General features: G+C 41.8%; 1 protein-coding gene across 11 annotated transcripts in view; it reads left to right on the top strand.

Moving 5' to 3' along the window:
* Positions 1 to 1,965: 1,965 nt before the first annotated feature.
* LOC119655711 (Down syndrome cell adhesion molecule-like protein Dscam2) overlaps positions 1,966 to 14,458 on the top strand; it is a 411,078-nt gene continuing 398,585 nt past the window's right edge. For all 11 annotated transcript variants that reach the window (XM_038061733.1, XM_038061734.1, XM_038061735.1 and 8 more), the window contains exon 1: positions 1,966 to 2,211. The gene's annotated coding sequence lies outside the window, so the exon portion shown is untranslated. The remainder of the gene's footprint in view (positions 2,212 to 14,458) is intronic.

Genomic DNA, 14,458 nt, shown 5'->3' with positions numbered 1-14,458 from the left:
CGTATCCAGTGTTAGCAACTACAAGATTCAAATTCCTGCGTTCGTTTCTCGGCTGCCCCATTCTGTCTGTCTGTTTGTCACAGGCACGTTTCTTAGGAACGGCTATACCGATTGACACGAAATTTGGTGAGAAAGTGGGAACTGTGAACGCCCAGACATGCAGTGAGTGATATCCTTATACGTTAAGATTAAGGGGGAGGGGGGGGCCCATAATGTAAAAGGGGGGTGTACAATTTTTTTTCGCTAAATATGGTCATGTTGGGTATCAAATGAAAGATCTCGATTAGTTCTTTTCGAAGCCGATCTTAGTTTTGTTATAAAGGTGGGGAGGGGTGGAAAGTGATGATTTCTTTAACGGACCCATTCTCAGAAACTACCCAACCAAAAAATCTGAAAAAAAATTTGAAGCTGCGTGTGTATGGTGCCCAGACCTCAAAATACTCTCCATATCGATATCTTTTTGGGGAAATTGAGTAGAAACCCCTCTTTAGCTTATCCTAGATTTATATAGTACTAGTATAATGTGAGACATGTTATCCTCAAGTTTGATCAAAATCGTACTTTTACTAACAAAGTTACAGTAGCTCAAAATTGATTTCACCGTGTAAATTTACTGCAACTAAATATCGATATCACACTAAAGTGGGTAGTCAGACATGCTAAATGCATGTACATAACAGGCTACGTACAAATGGCAGAGTTATACACTCAAATATACTCACAGAAGAAGCAAACATACCTGAAGCGCCGAGCTTCCGGTTTCCCGGTTTGTTAATTTTTAAATTCTTCTGCGTTTTTCTGGTTGTTTTTTTCTGCGGTACTTTCGGTGTTTGGTAGTTATGGCTTGATGATGTGTTGTGATATTCGGTGTTTTTGTTTTTAGAGCGCTGGCCTGATGGGATATCGTCCCTTTGCTGATTCGTTGTAGGTTATGTTAAGCGATGGCTGACCTGATGTACATTTAAATTAAACCACAACGGTTTTCTAACTTTGAATCAGGCTCTCCAGGGGCTGAATTTCGGGAGAATCCCTTCTTTAATGTTTTCGATTGCATAGTTTCCCGCTTTCCATAGGTGATTACGAATTTCGCTCCTGTTCCTCGAATCAATTGTTGATGCCCTTAGTGCACTAGCCTGTCACAATGAAGGGTCTAGGTTCAAATCTCACTGGTGGTAACGGTATGTCCGATACCAGTCGACTCAGTTGTGAATGAATACCTGAATCAAATCAGGATAATAATCATGGACGAGCACATTGCCTCCCCGTGTGTCATTACGGTCTTGAACGAAGTATAAGAGAGCAAAGTTGTCACCTTACAATCTATTCCCTCGGTAATAATGCCGACTGCACCCCGATAACACTTTCATTGTTTGCTGATCACATTCAATGTCATTACTACTCGGTTGCTGCTGTATGACACCATCGGTGAGTAGCAGTCCGGAAATCTACTTACCGGTGTTCAGGGATGATAAGACACAATTTCGCGGCAGTAAAACTATCAACGATACGAACACGTACCAAAGTGTGCATCATCACAAATCGACAGACTTCGCGCACTGACGAAGCGAGCACGTTTTAGTTCGTTGTCTCCAGAAAACAAAAGCCGGTTTGGCGCGCATGCTAACATGTTGGTTGGCTGAGTAGCTGAGCTCTTTTGCTGAATTTCATGTTAACAATAGGGGAAAGAGACATGGCAGGCATTACTCATGCCGTCTGCTAGGAAATGATGTAGGTGCAAGAAAGATGTGAGTATCTCATTAATGGACGCGCCCGGGCACGGTATTGCCATGCAACAATGCTTAGTTTTGCTGAGTTTCAGCACACACTCGCAAGAATATCTCAAGGGAAACCGATTTTCTACAGGCTTTCAATGGCTGAATAGGTAATTGTTTCTCGCTGAATTTTTAATAAATCCGGACTCGGTTGAGTTCGAAGCGTTGTACTTGAGAAACCCATGATTAGTCGTCGTTCAGGCGTCGGGCGTTCGAGTTTTCAGTAACGGTACGCATCCTTGCTAGTGTGTCGTTCGCGATTCGGAGTGGCATCGCCCCTTTAGTGTGTTTTGCAGTGCATAAAGGAAAATATTTAATTCTGTGCTTGCCCTTGTGCATAGTGTGATTGGTCCTTGTGTATCAGTTCCTGTGTGTATTTTTGGATTACTCACTGCCGGAAACGTTCCTGATCATATTTTTGGATTACTCATACCTCGCGGTAAGGGCGAAAATGCATGGAAATGCGAAAATTGCTTTAGAAAACTTAGGATTAAAGCAAATAAGTCACAGAACAGGTCAAAACGTGGAAAAACGCCGACGACAATGACGATCGATATGACGGCGACGGCGGTTGTGTTTTGCTTTTTTTTTCTCTCGCGACTGACGGAGAGAGCTCCAAAGCAATTTGCAAATAAATTGTTGTTTCTCATGGCAATCGGTTTGTTGTTTGTATTGCAAATCTGCTACCGGCGAGCTTTGAATGATAGTAGAAAAATTTCCGTATCGATTTTTCGCAAAAAGAAATTGGCACCCAATGTGGGAAAATCAAATATGGCTATCGTCGTCATCCCCATCCCTGTTGCTAGGATGTTGCTTGTTGGGAGAAATCCTGTATTTCGGTTGGGTAGGTGGCGGTACGAGAAGTTTTCTAGGCCCATGTTGCCGCGGGGAAATTAATAAGGGCACTTTCAGTTATAGGGTTCCCAGACAAAATTGAAGAACGTCCATTTGAAAAACCAAATCTAGGATGGTCCATGAGAATTTTCCGGTCAACATCCCTAGTTGAGGAAAAAACGGCATCCACCCATGTTGTAAGAACGTATTGTTGTTGTTGCTCCGCTAGAATGCGCAGGATCGAAATTGCCGACTGTTGACGAGAGGTCCGTTCGTGGAGTGTGTCCCTTTTTAGCTCATAGCTCCCGACTTCAAGGATGATAGCCGAAAACAGTGTTTTTTATTGAAGTACCATATGTCATCCTATCTGAGAATAGTTTCAGCCGTATACAGTAGCAGTTGAAATTATTTTGACACATATTTAAGTCTCATGCTTTATTTATGTACCAATCATGCAGTAGCTTACAGTGTCGCCTATTTTTGGAAGTGCACAAGGTTCTGAGTTGGCTTGTACTTTAGTTGGAGAATGTCCAGTATGGGCGTTGATTGACTTCTTTAAAGATTATTTCCATACTGTATTGCGGAATCCTTGGTTCTCAATGCCATCAGCGAGTAGTCGGCGCTGTGGTTTGGTTTCATGAAATTGTTGCGGTTAGTTTTCTACTTTTATTGCTTCGAATAGTTTGCCTCCTGTTTGAATCCCATAGGACAGACTGTTTGTCTGTTTTTAGTTAGACGCGATTTTCAGCAAGTCGCATCCAAAAACTTCAAGCTATGATTATATGATCTCACTTTCGAAGGACGAAATAAATGGCTTACATTTTTAAAGGTGTGAAATCTTAAGGATTAGTTGTTAACCTCTGACATTGTCTCAGATCTAAAGATCTGAGAGATGGATGGGTCAAAATATACAAGCCCAAGAATGTAGGATAGTTTTTTCTTAGAAACTATCCCAGAAATGATAATGTGGTATTTTTGTAGTCTTCTTCTTCCTAACGCTCCAGTTCGGCACAATGGCCACGTCCACCAGTTCCTTATATTCAAAAGCGAAGCTCTGTTGGTGTCGACCGAATCCTCCCATTGTTTCCTCAGCTTCTTCTGTGGCTGTCTTGGGTGGTATCCTTGCGCTATTCGTTGAGCGCGGCTTTATGAAAGCCGTAGAAGAGAGGGAAGGCGGGCTGAAAAGCATACGCTCACCCCAAGAACTTATTTTTGGAAATAACCCAATCAAAAAAGCATGATGGGTCCCTCAAAACTCACCGCATTTCGGCATCGGGCATAATACAGCTAATAGTTATAGTTAATTATTTCAACACTATTTTCTAGAACATCATTATAGTAAAAACAATTTATGTTAGTTTGGGACATAGCGCAATGCTGGAAGTGCTTCCAAACTAAAGCATGATATCCTACTGTACATTGATGTCGATACTGTTGTTTACTAGATTGAACTCGATGAATATTTGGTAGACATTTAACACGGCTTGAGCCTGCTTTCAAAGGTTTTGGTGAATACTTTGAAAGCCGACCAAAGCAATGTGGTTATTTCGTGCTTGCTTTTCACTTTTTTCTAGATGTTGACAGACGGTGCTTTTATCTCATTCTCATGCATTTCTTTCTCTTCATATTTACTGGTTAAGTATGTAAATTGCCTTTTTTTTGTTGCCTTTTAGGAGCTCTACTCATGTTATTGACTCCCAGCGCCTTATTTGGCTTGAAGCCTTTTATTCCTACATAACTTTTCGGTAAGAACTGTGAGTAGTTTTTTTGGGAATGCCGTTTCTGTTGTTTGACAAAGGCTGCTCACCTTTTCTGCTTTGCTCAAAATGCTACGATTTATATTTCCACAAATATTTTTTTTTTGTTGGAACCCAAACTTCATCTGTTTTTGTTCCTTGTAAGTGTATCCGAGTTTTTTAGTACCAAAATTATTACTAATGCTTCGTAGCGCGCTGCCAAGTGTTCATTGGGCTTTTCTCCGAGACGATCTATATTAAGGTCTATGCTTGCATCATGTGTAAAAATCTCAAAACCTTTCATTTAGTTTACCAGGACTATCCCACCCTGTCGAATGGTCCAGAAAGGTTGTCAATACGTCTTCGATTGAAATAAGACAAAGCTACCGTTATTTCCTAGATTTGTGATGTCTTTGTTTAGAACTGAGATGCCTTTAAGCCTGACATTCAAGCAATGAAAGGCCAGACTAATTAAAAGCAATTTACTTTTACATTCCTAAACAAACACCTTCTTCAAAAACAGGCGCATGTGTGATGATCTTTTAACTGTTGTTTCAAAACGTTGTATTTTTTATGTTACATTGTTAAAAAGAAAATTTTGTTATTAAACAATTAAAACTTTAAACTTCGTCTAGGTGTGTTCACCGCCGCGGTTGGAGACAGAAGAGACCGGCTTATTTCCATGCGGTCCCTTCTGTCCCAACCAACGGCACTTTCTCACCGCTAATCCTCCACTCCCGTGGCGAGTTCTAAATGAGTGGAGAGTTCCGCGCCATTTGCGTGTCCGCGCCATCTATGTGTCCGCATTCGTAACATTCGAAATAAATTTCGAATGCTGCGAATCCTGCCGCGCCACAATCTGGTGGGGAATCTTGAGACTGTTAATTTGGGCGGAGGAGGTCGTAGTTTGGAACCCATAACCCATATGTAATAAATTTGAGGTGTTCGAGATGGTTAGAAGGAGATCTCAAATTGATTGTATAAGTATGAGAGTATCGTGACTTCTAACCCCACATTGGGCGCCGTTGGTAATTATGTATTCAAACACCAATTGGAAAGCACTTCCATTTTCCACTCTAGAGCATGGACCATTTGAAATGACCATTGATTGTTGAGGAGGACAATAGACCATTACGAGATGCCTTGAAGTGTGTTAGAGCACTTCATTCAAGACCGTAACGGTACACTACAGTACACTGTAGGAGGCAATGTGGTCAGCATTGCGCTCGCCCGAGATTATTACCCAAATTTAACTCAGGTACTCATTCACAGCTGAGTCGACTGTTATCTGACGTCAAATCACGATACAAATCCCACTGTCACCAGTGAGATTTGAACCGCGACCTTCCGTACGAAAGCCTTATGCTGTAACCACTCAGCTATCCGGACGGATCCGGATGGAGATGAATTTTGCCAACTTTAAAACCTAAAACTAGGATGCAACAGACCTAAACCTAAAACTAGGATGCAACAGACCATATCCTTAACTTAATGTATTATCTACGACTCTATCGACCCCCAAATGCCACTAACGCGTGAACATGTTATTGTTGCCGGTTCACCGAAAAGTGTTCCCGTTCTCCAGGAGTTCTCGAAAAGCTTGCACTCCCTCTCCACAGTTCTTTGCCATTTAGTTCTAGTGCGAATTATCCGTAAGCTATTCTGGGAAAGAGGGATGTATTGCATGGCATAGCCAGCAATGAAATTGTCGTCCTTTATAAATGTGTGAATTTTTTGCAAAACCTCTTCTGATTAACAGGTTCTCAGTATCTGCACCGAATATCCAAGAACGTTTGAATTTTTTGCCGGGCCGGGCCGTAGCACGAGGCACACAAGTGTGTGCTACTCCCACACCTCAACTTGATGTTGCTGTGATGTGTTGAGATTCTAGATTTTGGACAAAACAACAAAGGTAGATTTAGTGTTGTTAATGTGTTGAGCCATCTCAAGTTTGATGCTACTGCCGGTAGCAAGAACACCCCCTGTCGTTGATGACAGGTGACCCGGTGAGACAATAAGCTTTTCAAAAAAAGCAACATGGTCCATTGAACCCCTCCACGTCCTTTGGCTAAAGCGGCATAGAGAACGTCACCGATGGTGGGAAGCAATAGTGATGACAAGATGCAATTGAATTTCACTTGGTATTTCGAATTCCCCCGTGATTTCAGTCAATGCAATAAATACATATGCATCTTCATATGCCAGACTACTCCAGATAGACCCCCTGCTGACGCTGTCGGAAGCTTTTTGGAAGTCAATGGAGAGCAGCTAAAGTGGAGGTCGAAAATCTGCAGACTGTCCCAAATTGATCTGCCGGCCGATACAGTCTGCTTCTAAGGTGATCTTTCAGGCTTTCTAGGGCTATTCTAGCTATTATCTTTACGACGGTAGGGGACACTCAGATCAATCGTCACACCCAAGACAGGTACTCTCCTTGTATTCTTTAGATATCATCTTCCAGTCACTGGGACAAATTTGCTTTATCAGGATATTCAGATAAGTGGAAGTAGTAATCCAACCAAGTTTGCAATGGCCGTCAAAAACAGTTTCGTAGGCAGAGATGACTTCACTATTATTTCGAAGAACAATACTTGTTCACATGTTACGGTGGCTAGCCATTTTGTCCACGAGATGTGGAACTTCACTGGATGTTATACGATTCAAAAATATTCTCCTCCCGGCTCATAAGCTGCCGATAGGTTCATTGAAAGATTTGAGCCCAAGTATAAGTTCTTTCGTGACCCGGTATACGATTTAACAATTACTATTTGCGGTAGTTTCTGCTTCACTGACCAACGCAAATATAAATCTGTTTTTGCTACGGAGTACGCTACATTGCATTTCATGGAATTTGTCACGACATCGAATTTCGAGTATGTTACGCTCTCTATCACGTGCAGTGAATAACGCTTTCAACTTTTTACGTTTATCGATTCGTTTTCAAGTTTCCACAGTCAGTCAGGTGTTATGACATCTCTTTGGGATGTGGCAGACAACTTGCTCCAGAGAAAATAACATTTCTGATAGTAGACTAATGTTCATGGATATTATTTGGCGGATTTTTAAGGACAATTACCTTCTGATGAGGAGGATAGATCTAGTCGGATCATGTAAGTGGACAATGTTGAACGTGGACAGTTGAAGTTCTTCAACATTAGGGGTAATCCTGGACGATCTGTTTCACGGCCAAAGTTAGCACATTATTTGTTACCCAGACTAAGAAGACGGCTCCCAAATCTGTTCAACTCAAAATCCAAATCAAATCAAATCGGCTCTATTTCCGAACAATATGCTGTCAATGGCAAGGTGGTGGAGGCAGCATAAATCTGCAAATTTCTCGTTATCTCGTTATCTACGGTAAAGGCCATTCAGCTCACTCATCGCGATTAGAATATCGTAGTCAGTATCCTGTCTGATGACGATTTCTAGGGTATGGAGTTAGCATTATTCCAATATGGGATTCACCCCTCCTTCCGATAGGTTTCCCAGAGTACGATAATATGGCTCTACAAGGAGGAGAAGAGACTGGTACACTGGATGGATCTCTCACAACAGAGAAGGCGGGCGACGGGGTCATTGGATTGGTACAAGAAAAACGTACTGTAAACCAATAGGTAAGGACACTAGTATATTCCAAAGGAACTATAGGGAATAGAACTTTGCTATTCTGACAGCCAAGCGGTAATCATGGCACTCAGGTCTAACACATTCGGCTTGCACAATAAAGTCAATATACTCTGGGTTCCAGGCCATGTTGGGTTAGAAAGCACTGAGGCAGTCAAGTTGGCCAGGAAAGGAGCAAGAACGCTTCTGTGGAATCGGTAATGGGAGTATGGCCCTAAAGGGATATGCCAAGTTGGAACTGGGGAGTATAGAATAAAACGAAAATTTTTGTCAGTTATATGCTGGCTCGACATACTACAGTTATTAACTGTCCACTATAACCAGAAAAAGAGGACGATAGTTCTTCTAGCACTTCCCAAAATCCCACTATTTTACCTTGCTTAATCCTGTGATGTCCATTTTGTACCGCTGAAATTGCCGTCTAAGCTGGAGAAAACGCACGCGAGCACACATTCCACAATTCAATTTGCGCTCGCTGATGATATTAAAATCTCGAAGTTAAGGCGTGGTTGCCGCTTCAGTAGCATAAATATAATTCGAGGTTTGCAGGTTGTTAGCTTACAAATCTTGATAAGTTTTAATCATCTTTTGAAGGAATCGTAGAATTCTTTGAGTGAATTTCCGAGGTTATTAAGATCCAACCTACATTCTGGGGATTTTCTGGCGGATTTTATTTTTCCTTCTTATTTCCAGGATTTCGGACCAATTTCTTAAAACATTTCTACGATGAACAATGATTAGATTAAAAGATACGCATACATAAGAAACAATAATTACTATTGTGAAACATAATTTTGATAGTACATTACAAATGTCCATTCATGTCCCTAAACTACCAACAGCCAATGTAATGCCTTCTCAAAGGCTATTACCCTCGGCATGGCCATTTCATTTGGTTTCATTAAATTCCATGATTTGTACGAGTACGACGCCTTTTACACATAACCAACACAAACAAACGAAACTCCAGTCGATGAATTCGTATCTTTCGCTATACATTAATCCATATCCATCCCCACACCCCGACAACGTAGCCCTATGTCCCTGCACAAGAGGATTATTCTCGGAAGTTCTCAATTGTACAAAAACCAGTTTTGCTGTGTTCGTCCTTTCTGATTCTTGGGTGTATTTGAATTGAGAAAATGAATTTAAATCCTTGGATGCTGTGCCAGGATGAAAAGAAGGACGAAAAATTGAATATGGACTGAAGGTGAGCCTCTCTGTTTGTATCTGAATATCAGCGGACTACCTGACTGGGAACCTGTGCATAGTTTCTCGTCCTTCTTGGATAAATGCTGCAGTGAACCTGTAACTTCTTTTTGAATAGGCTTTGTGAGGAGAGGTTGCAGGGCAGGAAATTTGCATTACATGGCAGGTCAAGTCGGATTATTTCGTGGTCTATTGACTCGAGGACATATTTTTTTTGCGTTGCACGGGATAGTTGGAAAATGGATATATATACATTAAGGACATTAGGGATCAGTTCCAGTGCTTTTCATTTACTTTTCTCCTGTTTATATCCAACTGCATGACCAAAAAGGACAATAGCCAATTTTTCTCAATTTGTCAGCCTGTTTGTTTACGGATCCCATTTGTTTACGTATCCACAAATAGATTGCCCTTTCTTTGTGGGAGTCATTTTCTTGTAATATCAACTTCTTAATGCCTTCCTATCAATTCAGTTTTTCCAATTTCAGTATTATCACCTGCAGCGTAACGGCTCGTTGAATAGCTCTTTCAGTGGAGACATTTGTTTATTCTTCTTAATGTTTATGTTCGGTATTTCTTCACATACATGTGTACATATAGTATGTCTAATCAATTGATTACAGTTTTGGCATAAAATATGCTGAACGATTATTATAAATGTAACAATAATTTCGTATAGATATTAAGTTAAACAGGTTATCCTGAATATCGCAATCAGATTAAATTGAACTCCCACAGTATTTCATATAGTGAAGTTTAAATTTCCCGAAGCATTTCTTCTGCTTAGGACGGGAAAACTCCCATCCATGATTCGGATTTCTAGGGGTTTCAAATTAGAGTCTAAGAGATGGTTGAGGGCTCTCTCCGATGCCGGGCTTAGCTTTGACATTTGATGGAAAGGTGGGCAGTGCGGAGGTCATTTCTTTCACGGACCCATTTTCAGGAACTACCCAACGGAAAAAAATCAAGAGGCTGCCACTATATAGTGCCTAGGCTCCGAAATACGCTCCATACTCATATCTGTTCAAATAAAGTTAATAACAGTGTATTACTATGGTTTTTATTAATTGACTGCAGTACCAACCTTAAGTTCATCCTAGTATCACGAAATTCAGCATAGAGCATGATCCTACCAAGTTTGGTGGAAATCGCACTTTTACTAACAGAGTTATAGGTCATAGTTGTCGCTTCTGTGCAAATTCAGGACTTTGAATGTCAGTATCACACAAAAAGGGATATTCTCACACAATACATATATATCACGTCCTAGGTATTAATAGGACCAATGTCCACTTAAATGTTTCTATCAAAGGAATACACAAAACCTTTCATACCTGAGGCATCTAGCTTCCAGTTTCTTGACTTGTTTAGTTTATAAGCACCATATTCACCATGCAGCCCCCTTTTATATTCATCAATGATCGATAATCTCTCAGGTGTCGTTGTTGATGAGACTTTCGGTACCGGTATAATTTCCGCCTTTCAATCTTCCGTCGTTTGTTTTTGCAATTGCATGCGAAATCGGCGATTCTGGTATGATAAATTGAGTTAGACAGTTCTTTGATCTGGTAGTTTTCTCCAGCATCATTTTCATCCTTCACCAGTTATAAATTGCACCGTTTTCATGGACTTCTTTTGCTCCCGTCCTCCCCCTGGTTTCTAGTTTAGATATTTAAAATTCACTAGCGTGAATTTTTAAAGTCCAGTCCTGATACGTTGTTTGTGATCAAAAGCAGGTTCCTCTGTTTTAAATGTCCGAGATGTTTATGCCATGTGTTGGGTCAGGTTTCTCATGCCTTTTATTCGTAGGGCAGACCTCTTGGGAACCTTGTTTATTTTTCCTTAGCGGTTTCTTTCTTCCTAAGAATTTTATCTATATCAGTCAAAAGCAGCCGGTGGAGCTACCGGGTCAGGCAGTGAGTAGAGTGAGTGAGAAAGAGAAATAAAACGGAGAAAGTGGCTCGAAGAAAGGAAGCTGGGGGGGGGGGGGAGGGGTTCTACCAGTTGTACCTCAAGAATGAACCTGGTCAGGTCGGTTAATGGTTTGTCGTTTCTCCGTCCTCGACACTTTTTTGTCGATTTGAACATTAAGGAGGAAATCGTTTCCTGACTTTCCCTGTTTTCTGTCTTCGCTTAACATCGGCCCTGATTCTTCACGATGTTTTTCCAATGATTTCCGCTAAGCTTGTTTCTCTGAAACCCTTCTCCAACAACCTTTTTGGGATCTCAACGACCACCCCTTTTCTCGGTTTTTTTTAGGAAAAGTTGCAGTTTCTCAGAATTGCCAAGTCTGTGGCGACGCGATCGTTTGGGGGATAGGGCGCCTGCCTCTCAATGTCGTCGCTCAGGGGTGAATTTTCAGTCGTCATGGGTGTTTTTGTCGATATCGTGTCGAAGATACGTAAACATATTCGAAAAATCAATCCTAGCGGATACTTTCGATAGTATTTTTTCACTACAAGCAAAGAGCATTTTTGGAGAACTCCTGTTCGTTCCTGCTTCAACAGTTATGTCGGTTGACAGGAATCAATTCCTGGAGGCTTCTAGCGTGGCTTAACTCTTGTGCTTTCTATGGGTTCTTCATAAAAAGTATGGAGTGGTCTAAGTGCTATGATCAAAACCTTAGTTGGCCGGGCTGCACTAGTGATTCCTTTTGAAGATTATGTATATATTAAGACTCCTTTATTTTCTGTAGAGAGTCTTGATTTCCTATGTAAAAAAGTGTATAGAAGTCGATTTTAATCCTACCATCTAGAGAAAAAAACGGACAACGAAGAGCACGGTTATCGTCTTTCTCACTTAAGGCTGGCAATAAGCCAGAGACAGACAAATGAGGATGTGTGTTGAGCACTGTGAACTTATAAGTCATCACTGCAATGCAACAACCGTTATCCAGTCTAAAACTGCCTTAATAGGGAACTCCAGACATCCCGATTTTGCTCCGAAGTCCATTAATTCGATATCTCGATAAACTGTGTAGTGTCCTGGCCTTTGTCACTGCTCCGTCTGAGGTAGGATTTAATGGTCGTTGCTTTTATCAGTTGTAATTTTCGACCCATTGGCCTATATCAAAGAGGCTTCACTCCAGGCAGATCAGATTTTCTCTCTGCGGCAAGCGATGGAATATGGGCATCAGTTGCACCATCTTTTTATCGACTTTAAAGCCGTCTATGATAGCATAGCCAGGGTGAAACTGTAAACGGCCAAAAGGGAATTCGGTATCCCGACGAAATTGATAAGACTGACTAAGTTGACCCTGACCAATGTGCAAGGCCAGATAAAAGCAGCAGGACCACTCTCAAGACCATTCGACATCAACAACGGTCTACGACAAGGGGATGCCCTTCTCGTTAACCTGGCCCTCGAGAAAGTGATCCGTGATGCTGAGGCAAATGCAAGAGGTACGATCCTCTTTAAGTCCACCCAACAACTGGTCTATGCTGACGATATCGACATTATGGGAAGAACCACCCGAGACGTGCAAACTGTCTTCATCCAGATGAGCAGGCTGCGATTGGCGCGAGATCTTGGGCTGCACATCAATGAAGGCAAGACGAAGTAAATGTTAGCAGCGTCTGTACACACATAGAAGCGACAACATCAAATCGCACTAGCTGAATGAGACCAATAAAGATAGGAGGCCACAACGTTGGGACCGTTGAAAATCTCTCCTATCTAGGGTCAAAAATCACAACCGATAACAGCTATAACGATGAAATCCGTTCACAGTTGTTGGCAGCCAACAGAGCCTATTTCAGCTTACAAAAACTGTTCCGCTCGAAACGTCTCACCATAGGGTCAAAGTTCTTACTGTAGAAGACTATGATCTTGCCAGTCCTCATGTATTCCTCGGAGACTTGGGCTCTTAGCAAGAAAAATTGCGAACTCTTGGCCGCGTTCGAGAGAAGAATCCTCCAAAGAATTTTTGGTCCCCTACATGGGGATGGACGTTTCCGTAGCCTACATAACGACGAAATCTATAAGCGATACCATGACCGACAAGTTGTGGATAAAATCCGGCTCAATACGTTACGGTGGGCGGGTCACTTAATCCGTATGGATGAGGATGATCCCACCCGGAAAGTGTATAAGGGCAATATCTATAGTAGAAAAAGAAAACGAGGCAGACCCTGCCTGAGATGGAGCGATGGCATAGGTCAGGACGCTAGACAGCTTTTAGGGATATCGAATTGGTGGACGTCCGCGTAAAACCGGGATGTCTGGAGTTCCTGATGGAGGTTCCTTATTACTAGACCGGATAGCTCAGTGGTTAGAGCACTGGGTTGTCATGCGGAAGGCCGCGGTTCAAATCTCGCTGGTGGCAGTGGGATTTGTATCGTGATTTGACGTCGGATACCAGTCGACTCAGCTGTGAATGAGTACCTGAGTCAAATCAGGGTAATAATCTCGGGCGAGCGCAATGCTGACTACATTGCCTCCTACAGTGTACTGTAGTGTACTGTTACGGTCTTAAATGAAGTGCTCTAACAATTTCAAGGCCCTGATCCAATATGGATTGTTGCGCCAACGAACAACATTATTATTATTATTAGACCGGATACCGGTTGTTGCGCCGGTGATGATGATGATCTTATAGATGGTACTCAGCGACATGATACGTTTATAATTGCAGTACTGTGTGCTATCCCTCTTTTTTGTATGGGACATATAATGTCTTGTTGCCAGACATCAGGCATTGGTTCGCCACACCAACCTTGACTATAAGGTGACGAAAAGCTTTGTGTAATTGGCCGCCTCTATATTTAACTAATTCGGCTGTAATTCCATCGGCTCCTGCCGATTAATGATTCTTAAACAGACTGATTGCACTGACCCCTTCTACCATGGTTGGCGGTGGTAGTATTTATACGTCCGAGTCCATTGTCTTTGGTAATTTTATTCAAGCTGTGGGAGTCGACGTATCGCCTGAACAGGGTCTCTGATCCAAATGGGCTGTTAAAATTTCCAAGAATAATTTTTATATATTTGGGGCAATCTTCGAAGGTTTGTTTCACTGGTTCGTAAGAGGTATGCTCCTCCCACTCTGCCCTGCACCTCTGAAGGGGCATGAACGTTAATGAGGCTTATGTTCAAATTTTGCCTCGCAAGCATCAAGTGCATATAGCTATGTTTTCAAAGTCGACAACAGTAGGTTTCAGTTGTTGGCTGACTAGAAAACTTGTTTACGGTGCATGGTTTACGCGATGACTGCTATAATATATGGTGTAATAGCTCTTTTCTAGGATACCGCCCCTTATCATCTCTTCTAGCACTCTAAAGTCA

Source organism: Hermetia illucens, chromosome 4 (genome assembly GCF_905115235.1).
Source record: "Hermetia illucens chromosome 4, iHerIll2.2.curated.20191125, whole genome shotgun sequence".
Taxonomy (NCBI): domain Eukaryota; kingdom Metazoa; phylum Arthropoda; class Insecta; order Diptera; family Stratiomyidae; genus Hermetia; species Hermetia illucens.
Note: the sequence above shows the minus strand (reverse complement) of the source record. Positions and strands in the feature narration are given on the sequence as shown.